Genomic DNA, 18,272 nt, shown 5'->3' on the forward strand with positions numbered 1-18,272 from the left:
TCCCCCACTCTGCTTCATTTGAAAGTGTGGCTCAGATACTCAACAGCAGTTTTGAACAAGAAGAAGCAAAAGGTAGGGTTTTTATTTCAAGTACAGGGGAAGAAATTATTGATGGGAAAAACCAAGAGTGGGGCAAGGATTTAGCAACAAGTCTGGCACCTTTTCTGTCAGTCCCCCTTGACTGTACATACCTGTACACTTATATAGATATGCACATGGATATACCTGTGTTCATGTATCTAATTAGGAATGCAGACAGGAGAGATACAAAGGCTATGAATGCTATTCTAAATAAACTTTGTACAGAGATTTTATAAAGGCCTTGAGGTTTTCCAGTGCTTTGCAGATCAGATGACCCCATCTGAAACTCATTTATAATGAAAGGGACAAATTTTTCTTCAGTGATAGCTTATCTGTTCCATGTGTAATATTCCCCTTTGCCATGCAAGTATCCTGTTTGTGTATATTAACATATTTATTTGGGGGTATGAGGAGACATGTAACACACTTGATAAAACACTGCTGCTTTGAAGTATTTTTTTTTTCAAACAAGAATTTATTATATAAATCAAGACTTTATTAAATGGCTGGGCATATATGTATAAATAGGAACAGGTCTTGAAGTATGGCACCCTTAAACTGAACAAAGTGATTAGGATAACTGATAGCTAAATAAGGTTTTTATGTGCCTGTGGGAGCCATATTAGGATTGATTTGACAAGGCAGTTCAGCTGTGGCAACAGTCATAACATCTAACACAACATTATGTTTTATTAGTAAAATCCTTAAGTGTAGCAAGCTGTTTGTGTCAAAACAACAGTATATTTTAGGGAAGAAAAAGACTTGCTAGATAGAAGCTGCATCATCAGGAATGATAATGTATTAGAGCACTATTGAGATCCCCTTCTGCCACCACTGAATCAGGAGTTAACAGTGCTCACTGGAGTGCTCACTCCTGCTGCACATGGTTGTTTTGAGGAAACCCTAACAGTAATTTTTAATTTGCTCTTTTAAAATATAATGGCAACTTAAATACTGCATCATCATATTTATCCTTTTTTTTTTTTCCACAAGGAAATAAACAGATATGCTCAAAATATTAGTAAATAATTTGGCTGTGGTACATCACTGACATTACTCAAAGGTGCACAATTCGCAGTCATCACTTGAATTAAGCTGATTTTTTTCTTTCTTAAATAGTGCCAGAGGTTATTTCAACAATTATTTATTTCTGGTTTCCTTCTTTGTTGTTGTTTCATGTGTTTAATGGTAATCACTCTTCATTTATAAAATAGACTCAGTTCACCTGTCTTCAATTCATCTCTTGTGTGTTCAACCCTAAAAATTAGAACAAAGAGGTCATTTGGCCTTTTTGGATGAAACTGGATTCCTCTCTGTGTGAGGATTCAATTTATTAAAATAATTTTGCCACTGTCCTGTCTGGATTGCTTGAAACTTTCTTAGCAGAGAAATTTTAATGGAGTGCCAGTGATATATTCCTAAACTAGCAAGTTCTTAACGACCCTGGAAAGTGACTGCTTGATTACACTTTAACGGTATTTGCAAATAAAATCACAAGTAATTAAGGGGAAATCTCCAGGCTTTTGAGCAAGTTTGATGCATGATAACTGCCTGATTCAGCTTCATCTAGAGTAATGCTGTGTAGACAAGAGCTACTGAGATCAATAGCAACATAATGATAGTGGCAGAATTAAGTGAGTAACCTGAGAACTGTGTCTTCAAAATGCATGCAGCTGCCACCAGCCAGGGCCACACAGTGCACTCCTGCTTCCGTCCTAAATGTTCATCAAAAGACGCCCTGCAGGAAAATGGAGTTAGATGCTCTTTATTGCTGATCGTGTCTCTTGCCACATTTATCAGGGAAATTGGATTAGCAGTTGGCAGCTGCAGGTAGACAAGGTTCTGCAGTGATTAAATATGCAGCTTGGCTGCATTTGTTGTGACAGACCTTTAGTAAATTCTACTGTAAGCACCATCTGTCTAATTTGTATAAAGAAAACTTGGTGCTTTAAGCTACTGATAAAGAACTAAATCTGTTGCTTTATCATAAACAAAACTTTTGCTCTAAATTACCTTAAACACAATTTATTAGGTTAAAGCCATTTTTCTATCATAATGAATAAATAATACATGCAAAAGTGCTTTCAGGTACTTCATTTTGCACGTACTGAAAAACAAAAACAGTTCAGTTCTTCAATAAAATGCTTAGTATTACAATCCATGGGGAGATGACACTGTTAAAATATCACTATGAAAATGGTCCAGGACTGCCAAACTCATTTAATTTGTGGGTTTTACTAGGACTTTCTAACTGGCTAGGTGTTTTTTTAGGTTTTTAATATTTCTGAAATACACCACTGAAAACCAGCTGTAACAAGGGAACTCTCTCTTTTTAAAATACATTTGTAATCATTACATCTGCATACAAAGCATATGTTTAGGTTTCTTTTCCAGGGAGATCAAACGTAATTGAAGATGGCTGAAGTAATTATATGTGTATGTGTGTTGCTTTCCTTTTTTCTTCTTCATTTTTCTTTCCTTTTTTTTTTTTTTTGCTCCTTCCTTCTTCACATTTTTGTATTAACAGAAAGAATTTCCAGTATTAAAACAATGCCTAATTTTCTCCTAAGACTATCCAGGTTTCTCTTGACAATGTGGTTAAGTAATCTATCGCCTGGGCAGCTGGAATCTCAGTAGTACTTTGTTTATAGTTGTGACATCATCAGATTTGCTAGAAATGCCTGGAAAAGGGATCTGAAGAAAAAGCAGTTAAATAGCAACATGCTATCTTTAGCTGGTTTGTAGAAACTCCATGCTGTTAAATTATTTAAAATCCTTGATTTTCAGCTTGCACACATTAAAAGTTTTCACACTAAGTGCCAAATGTTGCAAACAGCACTTTAACAGAATGATTTTGCTTTGATCCCTGTAGCAGTTCCTGAATAATTTATCACAGGTTATTGCCTTAATTCTGGAGAGGGATAGAGCAATAAAGGCAGATGAAAACACTCCAGTTGAAACACCTTGGGGCCTGCTCATTCCTCTGACACGGCTCTTTTGTTGGAACTATTTAGAGGTTATTAAGATGTGTCTCCAGAATTAAGAGTATGCTGTAAGGATGAAGACAGCCATCTTAATTCTAAAGACAAAGCACAATGACCCTTCACCTTTTTTTTCCTTTGTTGTTATTATATAGTAGAATTATGAGGGTAATATTATAGCTGCACCCAGTAGTGCCACTATGGTTAAGGGTCTGTCAGACTTTCCATTACGAGCCCCATTTTGGGGGTGGGGGGCGTGAGGAGGCTCGTCTGTTTTAGATGGTGTTAGTCAGACACTTGGCACATGTTGGCAAGCCATGGGGGATTGTCTGTAGATATTTAAATCTTCAGCTCCTTCCCTTTGAAAAAAATCCGTTGAAAAATGTTTTTCAGGAACTTTGAAACAAAACACCTGAATTTGTTTTTAAAAGGGCTTTGTTGTAATTAAATCTCAAGGAAACCTATCTCTGGCAGTCGGGGAAGGGTATTTCGAAAATGAAATCTGAACAAAATTCCTTCATTTTCAAGAAAAGCAGTGTATATACCCCATGCTCCTGACAAGCTCTTCTTGCTGTTTTTCTTGTGTTTGCTGCTCCTCACTCCTCATCTCACTCATTTGGCCATGCTGGCGGTGCCATTCCCTGTCCCGTTGCCCTGGGAAGGGCTGGTGGGCAACTGGGAAGCTTCTTGTATTCTTCACTTTGCTGGTAAGTTTGCAAGGCACTCCAGATCCCACAGGATGACACACCAAAAGCAGATGTCTAAGCGTTCAATGTTGTTTGTCATTAATAAGTTTTATGCACTTAGGTGCTATTTGATTACTCTTAATGGGCTCAGACCAGATTGTCTTAGGATTTTAGGGGGAAGGTTCTTGCTGACTGTGACCTAAGCAAGCATGGAATCTAGGGTGATTTTTGCTCCTGTTAGTGTTTAAGGGCATTTTTACCAATGACTTAAATGGATCAGGACTCATCTCAGGATTGTAGAGGCTGTTCAATAGGCTGTTTGTCTGGCACAGACTGTGGCAGTGTTATGTTACACAACTGAGGTCTGATGGATCCCATCTAAACCACTGGTTTGCTGGGGTTTTACAGGACAAGAGTATTATGGTGCCTTGTAAATTGAGGTCATTTATTAAGAATAGTGTAGTTAATGGTATGGGCTTTTTAATAACAGTATCTGAATTTAAACAGTAGAAAACCAAGAAATGTAGTTTATATAGTGGCTGGTCTCCTTTCTTTGGAGTTTGAGGTCCCATGGTGACTGAACTTGCTTGGTATTTTTGTATCTTCCCAGAAATCTGGGGTCATAGTTTAAAGAAAGTTGCACATCTACTTTTATTGATAGTTTTTAAAGTCTCACAATCAAACTGTTCCTTAAGCATATTTGCAAAAGAGTATTTTCTTACAACTAGTTTTTTCTTTATAAAGAAAGAATTAGCGTGTTGGAGGAACATGGATTGGCCTGGTTATCCTTTTCTAATCCACATTCTATGCCACACTAGGATGGGGAGCTCTTTCACCCTGACCACGTGCTCGAACAAAGACAACTTCATGTCTTGCCAGGGGCCATAACTCCCCTTCTCCCAGCCCCAGACTTCCTCTGTCCAGCCTTGCTTCTCTCCTCTTTTGTGGCTGGAATGAGCAAAGGAACCAAAATCAGTCTGGGGTATTTCCACTCCCTTGTATCTATTGCTGCATCTCTGCCATCAGAGAGAGGTATGAAGTGTTGCTGCTGAGTTCTCTTAATTCTTTATGTTTTGGCCACCTTGTCTGCTAAACAGTTATTTTCTGTGTGGACAAAGCAGCACACTAAGTATGAAAATACAGATGAGTATAAAGTTACAATTTTATATTGCATCTTCTCAGTATTGAACACTTCCTCTCTAGTGATTTCAGAGTCCCATTAAACTTAATGAGAGTTGAGACCTCTGAGCATCTTTGCAAGTTCAGGCCATTTCAATCCACAACAGAAAGGAAATGCAAATATTAAAATACTCCCAGCAATCTCACTACTGCTTGGGAGAAAACTCAGTTTGTCCTGGGATAAATCTATGTGTGTGCCACCCAATTCAGCTGGAATCTTATCTTCTGTGAATCTTATCTTCTGTATTTCTCAACGCTATAAATATTACAGTGTTAGCACCACATGGTAGTTCATTATTGAAAACTCTGAGTATAAAGAGAGAACTCCTTACTGGGCTTTTTGCCATGCTTCTATGATTATTTTTTTCCCAAACTGCAGAACAGTGCCCTTTTATTGTGAAAAGAAAAGAAGTACAAACCCCACCTGCAACATATGGATGAAATTCATTAAAACTACTGAGTTGTCAAAAAGAATATTTACGTCTGAGTAAATTGAAAAGTTTGTTTATGTTGTTAAAATATTTTTCATTCACTATCGTTTCTTATTGATGTCTATTAATTATCCTGAAAACATCCCATAAGTAGGGGCTAATTGTCTATGCACACAGTGTTGTCTCTATTTGAGCTGGAAGGACTCTGAAGCCACATTAAAAGGGAAAAAAATGCATCTCAGAACTAATGTTAACATAGACAGATTTGCATAGTCTTCTCTAAACAGAAAAGTCTTTTTTTGAACAAACTTAACTTGGAAAATTACTTTAAAAAAACCCAACAGAACGACAAAAGATATGTTAAAATAACAGTACAATGAGAGTCTCAGTGCAGCCTTAACTGTAGCTTGTTATGAGTATCAGTTAGCCTTACACCTCATTCAAAGTATTACAAGCTTAAATTAACATTTTATTGTTATTATTACTTTAAATATATTAACGCAGGAAGCACTTTTGAACATTAATAAGTAGTGTTCATATGTTATGTTTTAATACGCGTCATTCGTCATGAGATCATATCAAATAATCCCAAGCGTTTTGTCCACTGGAAAAACTTGTGGAAACCGTTCGTTCGTCCAAGGATCTTTGCGGGGTTCTTTTCTTAAAAAAAAAAAAAAAAAAAAAAGGTTTGAGCGAGACATTTAAACTAATGAATCAAAATCAGCTATGTGGTCATCATTGGCTGATTATTACCCCATCTGCTCGGCGCTAACGTGAAAATCAATTACCGCGTCTCCTCCCCACTGGCAGCGTATGCTGGCGGGCCCCGCGCGGGCTCGCCCTGGCGGAGCACAAAGAGCATCTCCCGCCGCCGCTGCCGGGATGTGTCCTTTGTGCCCGCACAATGCCCGCTCTGTGCACGCAGGGATGCCAGGCCCCTCGCATTAGTTTAATAGTGTGGCACAGCGGGGGAGAGGAAACAAAGCTAAATGAACTAATGTGTAATCAGCTGAAATTACGGCACAATGGACACCGTGCGGTTAACGGGGAAGGGACCACGCAGAGGTCACTTCTCCCTCGTGTTACACTGCTAATCTAGCAAACGTACCCAGGGAGGTTTCTTTCCTTCATAAGTCTCTGATGTTTTCATAGAAAGAAAAAAAAAAAAGAAGCTATGTCTTTAATTCCAAACACAATGTACCTACATTTGGGTTAACATCAGAAGGGCTTAAAAAATACTATACAAGTGCTGTCTGGGGAGATTTCTTTCTCTGGTATGAATCATGTCTTTAATTTAGTCAGTTACTTTTTATTTATGTCAACTCTATTAATACCACAGCACTTGCAGTCATCTTAATCCAGAAGAACATGGACGTCTGAGAACAAAATCAAAATTTTACATTGTAGCTTTCTTCAATAGGTAATGATAATGAACTCTGTCTGCTTTAAATATTGTATACATTTTTAAGACCAAACATACAATAACACTCCTGGGTATTTTCTTAACGCTACAGGGAAATGTTTTATATTTTTATAAATACAGTAGCTGTAGTTCTCTGTCAGGGACACAGTCATATTGGTAATAAACTGCTGAAATACACACTGTGAAAATGTTTGGTTTATAATTTAGATCTCACAAAACTATGAAAATTAATTATGTGGTTTTTTATGGATAGAAAAAATAACATTCAACAGCAATTACATACTTTACAAGAAATCTAGCTTTTAAAAATAATTTTATTTTAAGTCAATTATGAAACTCTACTGTTCACTAATAATCTTCCTGGTTAAGAAAGAGGAATGCAATTGCAACTAGGAAATTAGCCTTTCAGGACTGAAAGGCTGTTCAGCAAAACCTGATGATGTGAATGCCATCCTCAGGTGGTGGGGAGTAGGATCCTGATGACCATTCAGAAAACCCCTATTAAAGATCTTCACAAGCCTGCAGTGATTCTGTCTGCAGGCTCAGCTTGCAGAAAGTAAGTTCAAAACAGAAAGCAGTGTAATCTTTTTTTCTCCTAAAATCCGTGGAAAACATCCCTTACTTTCAGCTTTAGAGGACTAAAGGGAAAAAAAAAAAAAAAAAAACCCACACCACCAAACCACCCAAGTCCTGAAGCCAGGCTGTGAATTAGCATCTCATTTTCTGGTGGGCACCACTGGGTACATTTAACTTTGTTAGTACTGTTAGTGCTTGTGTTACCCTAAAACTTAATAAAAGCAGATCAGTGCTGCTTCCATTTCAAACTGGTTTTACTTTGTTTTTCCTACTACAGCAGTGTGAGTGTCGTTTTCCTGTGCAGAACTGCAGATCTCCAGTTGTGGGAGGAGTAACAGAGACTTACGCCCTCTCCATTTGAAAAACATGGATGCATCCATGGGGGTGGCTTTTTAGAGAAGGATCCAGGATATATAATCCTGATTTCTTTTTAATTTATTTATTCCTTTAATTTTATGCATTAAGTTTACTTCAAACAAACAAAACCAGCCTCCAACTCTCGGATTTCATTATTACATATTCGCAATAAAAATGGAGGGAAATGTAGCTTTGTGTGGAATTCAAAGCTCAGGCCTTCTCAGTTCCTCTTCCCTTGGTACAGGTTCAAAGTATTTTTCTTCCTCACTTTTGGCTGTAAAGGATAAGTGCACGTTTCTGATCAGTGGATTTCTCCCCGTTTGGATGAGTCCAGCTGCATCCAGGTATTGATCCCAAGCATTACAGCAGAATGAGCTGCTGTTATCCCAACTCTTATTTACAGTAGATAAAGATGGAAAGTTAAATGAGAGGGGAAGGGAGGGTCAGGTGCCAATATGAAGTTTCAATATCACACGTTTCTTTTGTAGTTTGAAATATATAATCAGAAAGTGGTTTTAATAGCAAAGAAAAACTGTTTTACGAAGATTTTGTTCTGTTGTGTTTGAGGCCCTATTATTTCAATATTAAAAATGGCAAATACAGAATATTAGCCAAAATAAATCCATTTGGTTATATTTGTTAAATAAATAAACAACACAAAGAGGCAAGGGATAAAAGGTTAAGCTTTTACTATATCATAAGATGACGTTTATTCTGTATTGAATATTGGCAGAAATACTCACTGGTAGAAGAATGTCTTGACAAACTTTTCAAGTGGTTGCAGGAAATATTTTGGGTTTAAGGCCTGTCCATAACAAAACAAATTACACTGGGTAATCTCTCGCCTGACCACAGTGCTTAGGATTTAAGCTTTGTCCAGTAGATGGCAAAAATGAGCAGAAATAATTTCTTATGAAGTCTTTTTGGTCCAGGGTGGGGAGAGGGGAGGCACGGGGGACACTGTTGTATCTTGTATTTTACCATTATGATTGAGTTATGGCTCGTGGTTTGGAGGTGTGTTGTCAGGTATGCTGGAGCTGTGCTGCATTGCCAAGTGGGGCTGGTTTGTAGCAGCCTTGCTTATACTAATTGAGTTTCTCCAGCAAATCAGGCTCCTTGGAAAAAGGCCAAAGGCTTTTCATAATTGTATTGACAAGAAAATGAATATGATAAATGGTGTTCATTCAGCTGAGACAAGATTTATAGTTTTCCTCTGGCAAGGGATGAAGAGAAAATATTTATAATAATAGTAAAATTTGTTTTAAAGTTGTATTAGGTGATCTCTCAAAAGACTTCATTAAAATATTTCCAAATATTTTAAGCAGCTTCAGGTGTTAAGTGTAGCATCTTCCCAAAGTATCTGGTAATGAACGATGAAAAAAAAAATCACACAAACAAACAAAACAAAACAAAAAACCCCAAACCCCTGGATATGAAAGTCATTTATTCTTCCTGAAATATTGATATGTCAAGCTGTCAATGACGACTGCGGCACCACAGCTTGGGAAAGTTTATTTGCCTTTTGTGTTTGAACATGTGGGCTCTGGAGTTTGTAGGTCAGTCCTGAGCGAGCAGGTGTGGCCTGGAAAATGCTGAGTACCCACTGGTCTAGAGCCAAAACCTCTTTTTCCCTTTAAGTGGTGATCCTCCTTACATATTTTATTCTGCCATTTACTTCCAGGCTGCCTGGATAAGATGCTGAATGTCTAATCTGGTTTTCCCATACTAATACCAGCCTGCAGTCTGAGGTCCATATGTCCATGGAGATTCAATTGTGAGTTCAGGGTAATATCCACCTTTTTGTTCCTTTCATTTAGTGTTTCTTACAGTTAGATGGTAACCCATAGGCAATCTTTTCCTCTGTTCCTCCCAGCTGGTTCTTGGTATTTAATGATTTCTGTTGTCTGTAAAAGAGAAAGGTTGCAATAAGAAAATGGGCTGCACGAATTAAATTATTAGGTTTACTCAGAGTTGCAGTCAGCTCAATAGCACCTGATGTCTGTGGGTGAGTGCACGAAACTGCCTGTAGAAAATATCCTGTGTGTACAGACACACAGACACTGAGCTCAGAGAAAAGTGGGGTGTCATCTACTGCTCACTTAAAAGTTCCATTTTGACCTGGATATTGGGCTGGCTGATCCTGTGCTACTCCAGGTGTGGATCACTAGAACAAACAATACAATCTTTTCACCAAATCACCAGCATTATGTATTTATCCAAATTCGTATTGTATTTCTTAACAAAATAAAACCATGGGCAGCAATAAGATGACTTCTCCAAAATTATTCTGGTTTTGAAGAATGAAATTTTTAAGTCATGTATTTTAGCTGTTCAGGATTAGGTACAAACTTGAAAGAGCCAAACCACTGCAGAGGCTGAAGTTTCCTAATCACAAGAAGAGAATGCATTTTCTCACAAAGCAGGAATCTGTAAGAGCAGTTCTTGCCCATTTGCAGGTATTCAAACCTCAGCATCCTTTTTTTGCAGTTTGAATTCCTTTGAGCTTGAACTGACCACTCAGTTTTAAGTTCATGACTTATCCAGATTCCTTGAATTTTGTGGTTAAACTTAAAATTAATACTCTGCTTGAAACCAATTCCTTCCACTTTATTGGATTTATAAAAGAAACAATAAATTGCCAAAACCTTTCTGTTGATCCTGGCTTTTATAAAATTTGACTATGGTTTCCAGTCTTTCCTGGTCAATGAATATGGACTCAATGCTTCAAGGTTTTGAATTAAGATCCTGAATCATACTGGGTGTATGAGCAGCCTTTGATATTGCTGGCTTTTTCTTGGAGGGTTTGGCTGCCAAGTTACTCTCCTTGCCATGAGATCTCAAGAGGCAACTGCTTTCTGTCCCATGCCATTCCACAGTGAGGCTGTTGCACCCTGTCCTGCAGTGTTCGTGGGGCTGCTTGGAAGGCTGAGGGTTAGGGATGACGCAGGAGAATGAGTAGCACAGCTCAGTTCTGTACCTTATGTGGCATCTGCTGCATCTGGGGAATATGGACCATCCTCTGCTGACAGTGAGCTGGGTGGGGAGCCCAACTCAGCCAAAAAATGTAACTGCCATTAGTGAGTTTTTAAAAGTGTGAGGTGGCATGGGTCACCTTTGAGGGTGTTTCATGCAAGTGAGATTTGAATTTAAATCCCAGTTTATTGCTGGACAGCTCTCCAGGGTATGTTTAACTCCAGTTTGTTTGATTTGCAATGTAAAAACCCCATTAAGGAGCGAGAAGCAAGGCCTAAAAGTCATGTCAGCCTGTTCCACTCTGTACAGTTCCCACTGCAGAGCCTCGAGCAATCAGCAGCAGGACTGACCAGCCTTTATTGGCTGACTGGGCAAGAGCAATACAAGAGACAAAGCTAAAAATTTTGAATAAGTTTATTATTAAACAAAACCACTGACTAGGTTAGTTAGATCATGTTTAAATAGCAAATCTCTTGGTTCCATATAAAAAACCTGTTTAATTCTTTGCCAGTCAGGCTCTGCTGACTAATTTCCATTTACCAGTCTGCATTCTTGTCCAAATAAACTCTTTTTCAGCATGTTGGGAAACCTAGGGGTCAGCTTTGTATCAAACTGATGCATGAAGTATTTTGATCTTGTTAGTAACTCAGAATACTTTTTAATTACATTGTAGAGTCCTCTTAATTTATTTTTTCCTGTAGTGCATTTTTTGAAACCTGTTTTGAAAGAACAACTGTTTCCTGGGTGCTGATGACCCAACAACACTCCTGAAGAAGTTCCTGAAAAAATCTAACTTTCCTGGTCACCCACACACAGTGTGGCCAAATTCTCTTCTTGAATGCTCTGGAAACAGCTTATACAATCAAATGCACCAAATATATATCAGGTGTCACTGAAATTTGGGGCCCAGGATTTGCAAATATGTTTTAAATTAAATTGCCATTTGTGACTTAGGCCGTTCATTAAAAATCCGAGCTCATGTTATATATATATATATAAATATATATATATGTATAGGTTGGCTTCTTACAAACTTCTTTCCTTGTCCTGCTGTATTAACTGTTTCCCACTTAACCATTAATGTTCCCAAAAGGATTTAGTGTTCTAAGCAGGGAGCTGCTTCGATGTGCAGGTTCTGGCAGTGCCTGTGTCGGAGGGAGCTGTCGGGGTGTGCCTGGCCTGGCCCCCCTGGGGGGGTTTGGCAGCTGTGAGTTTATCACCGTGCTCTTTGACTTGATCTGGTGAAGATCCCCCACATACATTTCTGTCCTACAAAGAGCTGTGGAGCTGTGGGACCATGAACCAGCCCCTGGCTGGAAGCTGATGGCAGAATTCAAGCAAAACAGGTAAGAAACACATGAAAGCTGGATTGGTGATGAGTAGTGCAAGAGTGTGTGATTTCTGTGCCATCCTTATGTTTTGCTTATCCTCAGGATGTCTGACTTTGCCTTTGAGGCTGCTCTTGATGTACTTTGGAACAAAACTCACAAACAGGACTCAGTTTTCAGCGTCCTTGTGTTGTTGTACCGAAGTGGGAGATGGTACAAAATGAGCTGGTTAGGGTTAGTTACAGCAATGTGTGAGAGACTGCTGTGATTTTATATCTAATGTCAGTGGAAGTGTATGCTTTAACCAGGGATAAATACTGACTACATAATTAAATATCAGGAAATGTGTGCCCTCAAGATGTCCTGCAGGCAGAATTTCTTCCTTATAAGCCAAGCAGCACACACATGTGCCTGTAAAACCACAACTCCCTTCACAGCTCCTTTTGCCACCCCACTCTTCCAGCCAAAAAAGGGAAGACTGGTATCTAATACAGCAGTATTTATAATCAGCATCTCCTGCAGCTGAACTCTGTTCTGTGGGCTCACCAAGAATGCCTCAGCATGACTTTGGGAGGTGATTTCAATACTTAACATTACAGTAGTTAGAACAAAATTCCTGGTTTACCACAGGTAACAGATCAATTTATTTTAGGGAATAATCATTGCAGTCGGAAATATTTGGTATCCCGCCCAAAGGAAAACCAGATTTTTAAATGTAAAATTGATAGATAAACTCTCTGTGCTGTGTATCTTCATGACCAAAGCAATTGGAATTTTCAGCAAGGAGGTATTCGTTTCTCGCTTTTCCCTTGTAAATCAAACTCATATGGAAAAAAAGCTGAAATACTTGAAATTTGGAAAAAAAAAAGAGTTTCATCAAGCCACGGGATGCCTGAATGTTCAGACCTGGCTACTAGTCAAACACCAGTGTGTAGGATGTGCAGAGTCCCTGAGTGACTGCCTAAGCTGTAGGATAGAATTCCTTGTGTGGTTTGTGTTGCCTTCCCTGCTGTGGCTCCCTCTTTGCTTTGTGTTGGCCAGTTCTGTATTTTATCCTGGTAGTAGTAGTGGAAAAGATTAACCTGTTTTTATTTGCTTGTACAGTCTAATAGTGCTACAGCTAATTTCTGGGAGGAGATTGTTAAAGCATAAACGTAGAATTCAAATAACAGTGAACAAAATCCAGGAGGAACTGGTGCAATAAGTCTTAGGCAAGAGACAGCTCTTCAAGCCACTTTTCCTGTTCATTTATTCTCCTACCCACTGCTCTTCAGAGGCTCTGCTTTGTTCCCTTTAGCAGACATCACAAGCTGTGTACAGGCATTAGCTTGTACAGGTTGGTGTGCATTCCACAATGTACTGTGGCACACTTAAAATATGTTTGAGGGTATCAGACTGTGCATTATGTCACTCTGATAGGGAGATGATTCTGCCTCTACCAGTCATTATTATTTTGTATGGATGGAATACACAAATACTTCATAGTAGGGATGTTCTATTCATTCATAAACACCCAGATTTACTCAGGAGTTTGTAGCAAAGGACTCTGCAAATAACAATTCAGTCACCAAAAAATGGGATTTGCAGCAGAGAAAGATCCATCCTGGTCTCTGGGATAGGGGAGACACCAGAGTGCACAGTTGATCAGAGGTAGATGAGACTAGATAGGACACAGAATCACAGGATATTCTGAATTGGAAGGGACACACAAGGATCGAGTCGAGCTCTTAAGTGAATGGCCCATACAGGGATGGATCCCATGACCTTGTCATGGTCAGCTCTGCTTTACATCACTCAGTGGTGATTCCCTTCCTTTTCAGTCCAAGGTGTTGCTCTAAAGTTACCTAGAAGCTTAAGACTTATATTTGATGTTAACTTTTAGTCCTGAACTAGGAGTTGGGCTTCCTTATCATAAAAACATCATAAAAACAGATCCTAATGAGGCAAAGGACCTTTGGCAAGGACTCTCTTGTGATTCCAGGTTTGGCTTTGGTAGTACCTGTGATATGGGTAAAACAAATTATCAAATAATTGTACTTTGTAATCAGCAAATGTTGGGGCTTTTCTTTTGTTTTAGGAATGAATCCATAGCAGTTTTCCTCTCTGATGACCATCTGAATATTTTTGCCGTTCTTTTTTAAACCGCAGCGTTCAAGTTTGGATGTATCATCTCCAAACGGAATTCTGCTCTTCAGAGAAGCCAGCAAAATGATGGTAGGTTTTCATTAACGGTTCCTCTGCCTTGTCACTCTTTGCCTGGCTCGTGATATAAAGTCCTGTAAGCTGCTGAGCCCTGATGAAGTTGTGGGATCCGTAGCAGGTCTGCAATGCTCTGCCAGTGCCATTCCTGGTGAGTGCAGAGCTTGGGAGCTCTCTCATCTCCCACCTCAGGGTTCATTCATGTACCAGTGTTGCCTCTGTCACCTTTTTCAACTCCAAGGCCTGCCTTCTGGCAGCTGCAAATGTGTTTCAGTGAAGATACAAATACTCATGAGGTGTTTGATCTAGGCTGCTGATTGATAGGTGTGGGTTGATTTTATGTATTCAAATTATATTCCAGCAGTTCCGAAACATAATAGGACCATAACAGCTTTACCCTGGAGCACTGTTACAAGTATTTATAATAAGTTGCTCCATTTTACTACTCCCACTCATGAATGCAACTGCAACAGGTCTCTGACACCAGCACTTTATAATACACTACAACTAACTTTGTAGCTGACAATTGCGTGTTCTAAACACTTTGAAAGGAACATTACCAAGTTTTTGTAGAGAAGTGTCATTTGTAGTTCATGTAAACAGGAAGAACCATAAATGGCCTGTGAAAGAAATTGGTGCACCAGATTTACTGCATTCAGGTTGCTTTTTGCATCTGGAAATTGTGTCTTACAAAAACACTCCTGTATAAAAGACTTCAAATGTGATGTTGCATTTGATCTGTGAGGCATGGAAACAGTACCCGTGGAATGCATGAAGCATTTATTTGTAACAGAAAAAATTAGAGGTAACTCTCAGTCCTTGCAAAATCATTTTTGTGTTTCTTTTGCAAAGCATGTTCTTTCAGCTGTGTTCTTAAGTAAATTAAGTAACTGTTTTGCTATGGAAGGATGTGACTCAGCACAGGGTTAAGAGGAAAACTGTACTTAATGTGCTCCAGAAGAAACCTTTAAAATTAGCTATCTACCTGATATTCTTTTCAAATGCCTTTTTGAAAATCTTTAATAGTTGTTCTTCTAATGAAAACTGTAATCCATAATACTCTGTACCCTTTTTTAAGCATACTTGTCTTTTAAGTCTGTGTAATCTCTGCAGACATCTGAGGAAATCCAAACAAGTAAAACAAATGATGATCATAAAATCGTGTTCTTGAACAATGTTTCCAGCCCCAGAATTTTCCAGTTCTGAAAAATTGTGTGATTCAGATAAAACAATTAATCCATACACACCTTCTAATCCTTGGGCTCAGTTTTCAAGTTTCCTTCTGTACCATTCCTGCAAGTAACTTAAAATTGCAAAAATAGTTGAGATTCTCGCACTCAGAATGATTTTATGACTGAAGCATTAGAAGAGAGAACAGAAGATGCAGCAAATGTCAGGAGATGACAACAGACAGTATGTGCCCATTTATCTTACCAAGTCTTGTATATGCCTGCAGCTTATGATGAGCTGATCAGAGAGACACTTTAACTCAGGGTAGATTTGACTGAAATCTGTGTGATAACAATTACATTTTTAAACTGAGAGAGACACAAGGTGATGGTATGAGGCAGAGTGGGACAAATAGAAGTGAACATCTCTTTCTTTCATTACTCTGTCCTTGTGGGAAGATCCTTCCTTTCAATCTCAGTCTCAGTTAATCTGCTGACCAGGTGGGTTGCTGTAGACCCTGCCCAGGCTCCTGCCATCCCTGAGAAGTTCTTCTTTCCACCACCTGGAGGCCTGGCTGTGTTTGATCCTCTTGACAAACTCCTGCCTGAACATCAGGCTTCCAGCTCTGCTTGCTACCTCTCACCTCTCCTCCTTGCTGTGCCCTTGACAGTGAGAGTTTCCAGCCTCTGGCTCTGTAGGGAAAGACTTGGTCCCTCTCCTACAGACAGCCTAGCCTGGCTGTTCCTTTTTTTTTTTGAGAAGAATATAACATAAATCAATAAATGAAAATATGGCTTAATTATATTGTGCTTTCATTGGTAAGTGAAATTTAAATTTGTTTTAGAACAGGATTTTTCCTCCTCTCTCATGTGTAATGATGTACAGAAAATGCATGTAAAAGCATTTACAGAGATTTCATTTGCACCAAATAAAATACAAAAATTTCTGGTTAAGTCATAGGTCAACTGGGAGTGTTTTTGCTATGAAAACCTACAGGTACATAAAAATGTGATCTCAGATATGCCTTTGTCCAGCTGATACTTAAACAAGGAATTAGTGTTATCAGGTGATTCTTCTCACCCACATCAGGGCACAGTGGTGATTGCTGACATCACGTTTGTTCTTCCTAAGTCTGGACTACACCAATCAAAGCAGTTTTGGGTAACACACAGATACTTCACACAGGTGATGAAAATCAGGTAGAATTTATATGTGGCTTTGTTCTGTGTGGGCCCTGTGCTGTTGTGTACAGGAAATCACTGTGGAAATGACTTAAACAAACATTTGGTCATTTAGTGTGCCTCTTTCTTTCCATCTTCAGTTTTGCCCAAGCTTGTGATGTCTATTTGTGTCTGAGTGGTACCTCCATTTCCTTTCTCTATGAGCTGTAAGGTCTGCTCTTCAGCTGAAAATAGAAGGAGAAGAAAAAGGTAAAACTGTGTTGGGGAGTGGGAATGTAGGGAATATCTTGTGAGTATGGAGGCTGAAATCTTTAATTCTAGACTAAAGCATAGCCTCTTTCTCCCTAGACCAGCGTATAAGGGTTTCATATATTTGAGTGCAAAGCAGAAAAAAAATTTCACAATGCTGATTTTTAAGATATGCTAAGCATTGTCAATTGTCAAATTGGAATAAAATTTGAAAGATGAATTTTTTGGTGGTTCTGAAAAGGAGCACTTCAGCGAGCGTTTAGCTCTGCTGTGTGATCAGGGAGGTACTGGTGTGTCCTCTCCTGCTCATTTATCACTGATACAGTGCTGCAGACAGGCCTGAGATGCCTTTGCAAATGCTATCTGTTCAAAAGATGGGAAGCCTGGCGTAGGATGCACTTAGTCAGACAATTATCCTTGTTGGGGCTCCACGGCTTCTTGGCAAGGGCTGTTGTGTCTTGTCCATTAGGGCTGGAGCCGGTCTGAGGGAGTGATAGAGCGATCTAAATTAAACATCTGAGAGGAGAGAATTGAAAGGACTTGGAATGGTGTAGTTCCCTATTCTTCATCCCCAATATATTTCACTTTTAATTCTGCATGTACAGGTCTCCTTCCTATATGTTTTTGAACTCCCAGTGGTATAGGAATGATGTTTCAATGCATCTTGGGACCATCCATTTTTGTTTTGTGGTTTCTTTACATTTTAGTAAACCTCTTCCCTTTCATTAGAAGAGGCTGACATAAAAATAATATTTTCAATATGCTGTTTTTATTTATCTACATTCTGTCATGATATACTTTGATGTAAGTTTTTAATTTTGCTTCAGCTTTCAGCTGCTGTAGCAGTTACTGCTCAGGGTCAGCGATGAGGTTAGCCACAGTAGCACAAAACAATTTCCTGTGCTCACAGCCCAGGTAGCATTTGGATGTGGATTAAATTTTACCACATTTTCCAGTAGCCAGACACAATTATTTCTAATGAGCTTTAAATTGCTTCCAGAACATGTATTTCAAAACTTAGTGCGGTAATCCATTCAGTGCCAACTTCATAAGATAACGGGTCTTCTTCAAAATTTTGGTTAAACTGATTCTTGCTGTCTAACAGGTATTTCTCAGCAGCAGCTGAGCTTGGCAGTGGATTGCTCAGTGCTCTCAGCTGTGTTGGTCTGCCCTCCTCTCTCCTGTGACAGTGGTTCCAGAATATATTGCACTTCATTACGGACTCATGTTTTGGAATCAGTTTCTTCTGACAAATATACCTTGGGCAGGCTCATTGGGCTGATTTGAGAGGTTTTATGCACATTTTGTTGTTGTGGAAGCTTTAAAAACAAAAAATCATTTCTTGAAGCTCTCCTCTTTATGATTCACATTTTCCTGTTTTGTCTGGCCCCTTCCTTGCACTGCCCAGCATTCCAAATGCCCAGAAGGTGTGTGTTCAACCATCTTTATGGGCAGTGG

The sequence above is a fragment of the Myiozetetes cayanensis genome, unplaced genomic scaffold (assembly GCF_022539395.1).
Source record: "Myiozetetes cayanensis isolate MyiCay16 unplaced genomic scaffold, myiCay2020 scf17, whole genome shotgun sequence".
Lineage (NCBI taxonomy): Eukaryota > Metazoa > Chordata > Aves > Passeriformes > Tyrannidae > Myiozetetes > Myiozetetes cayanensis.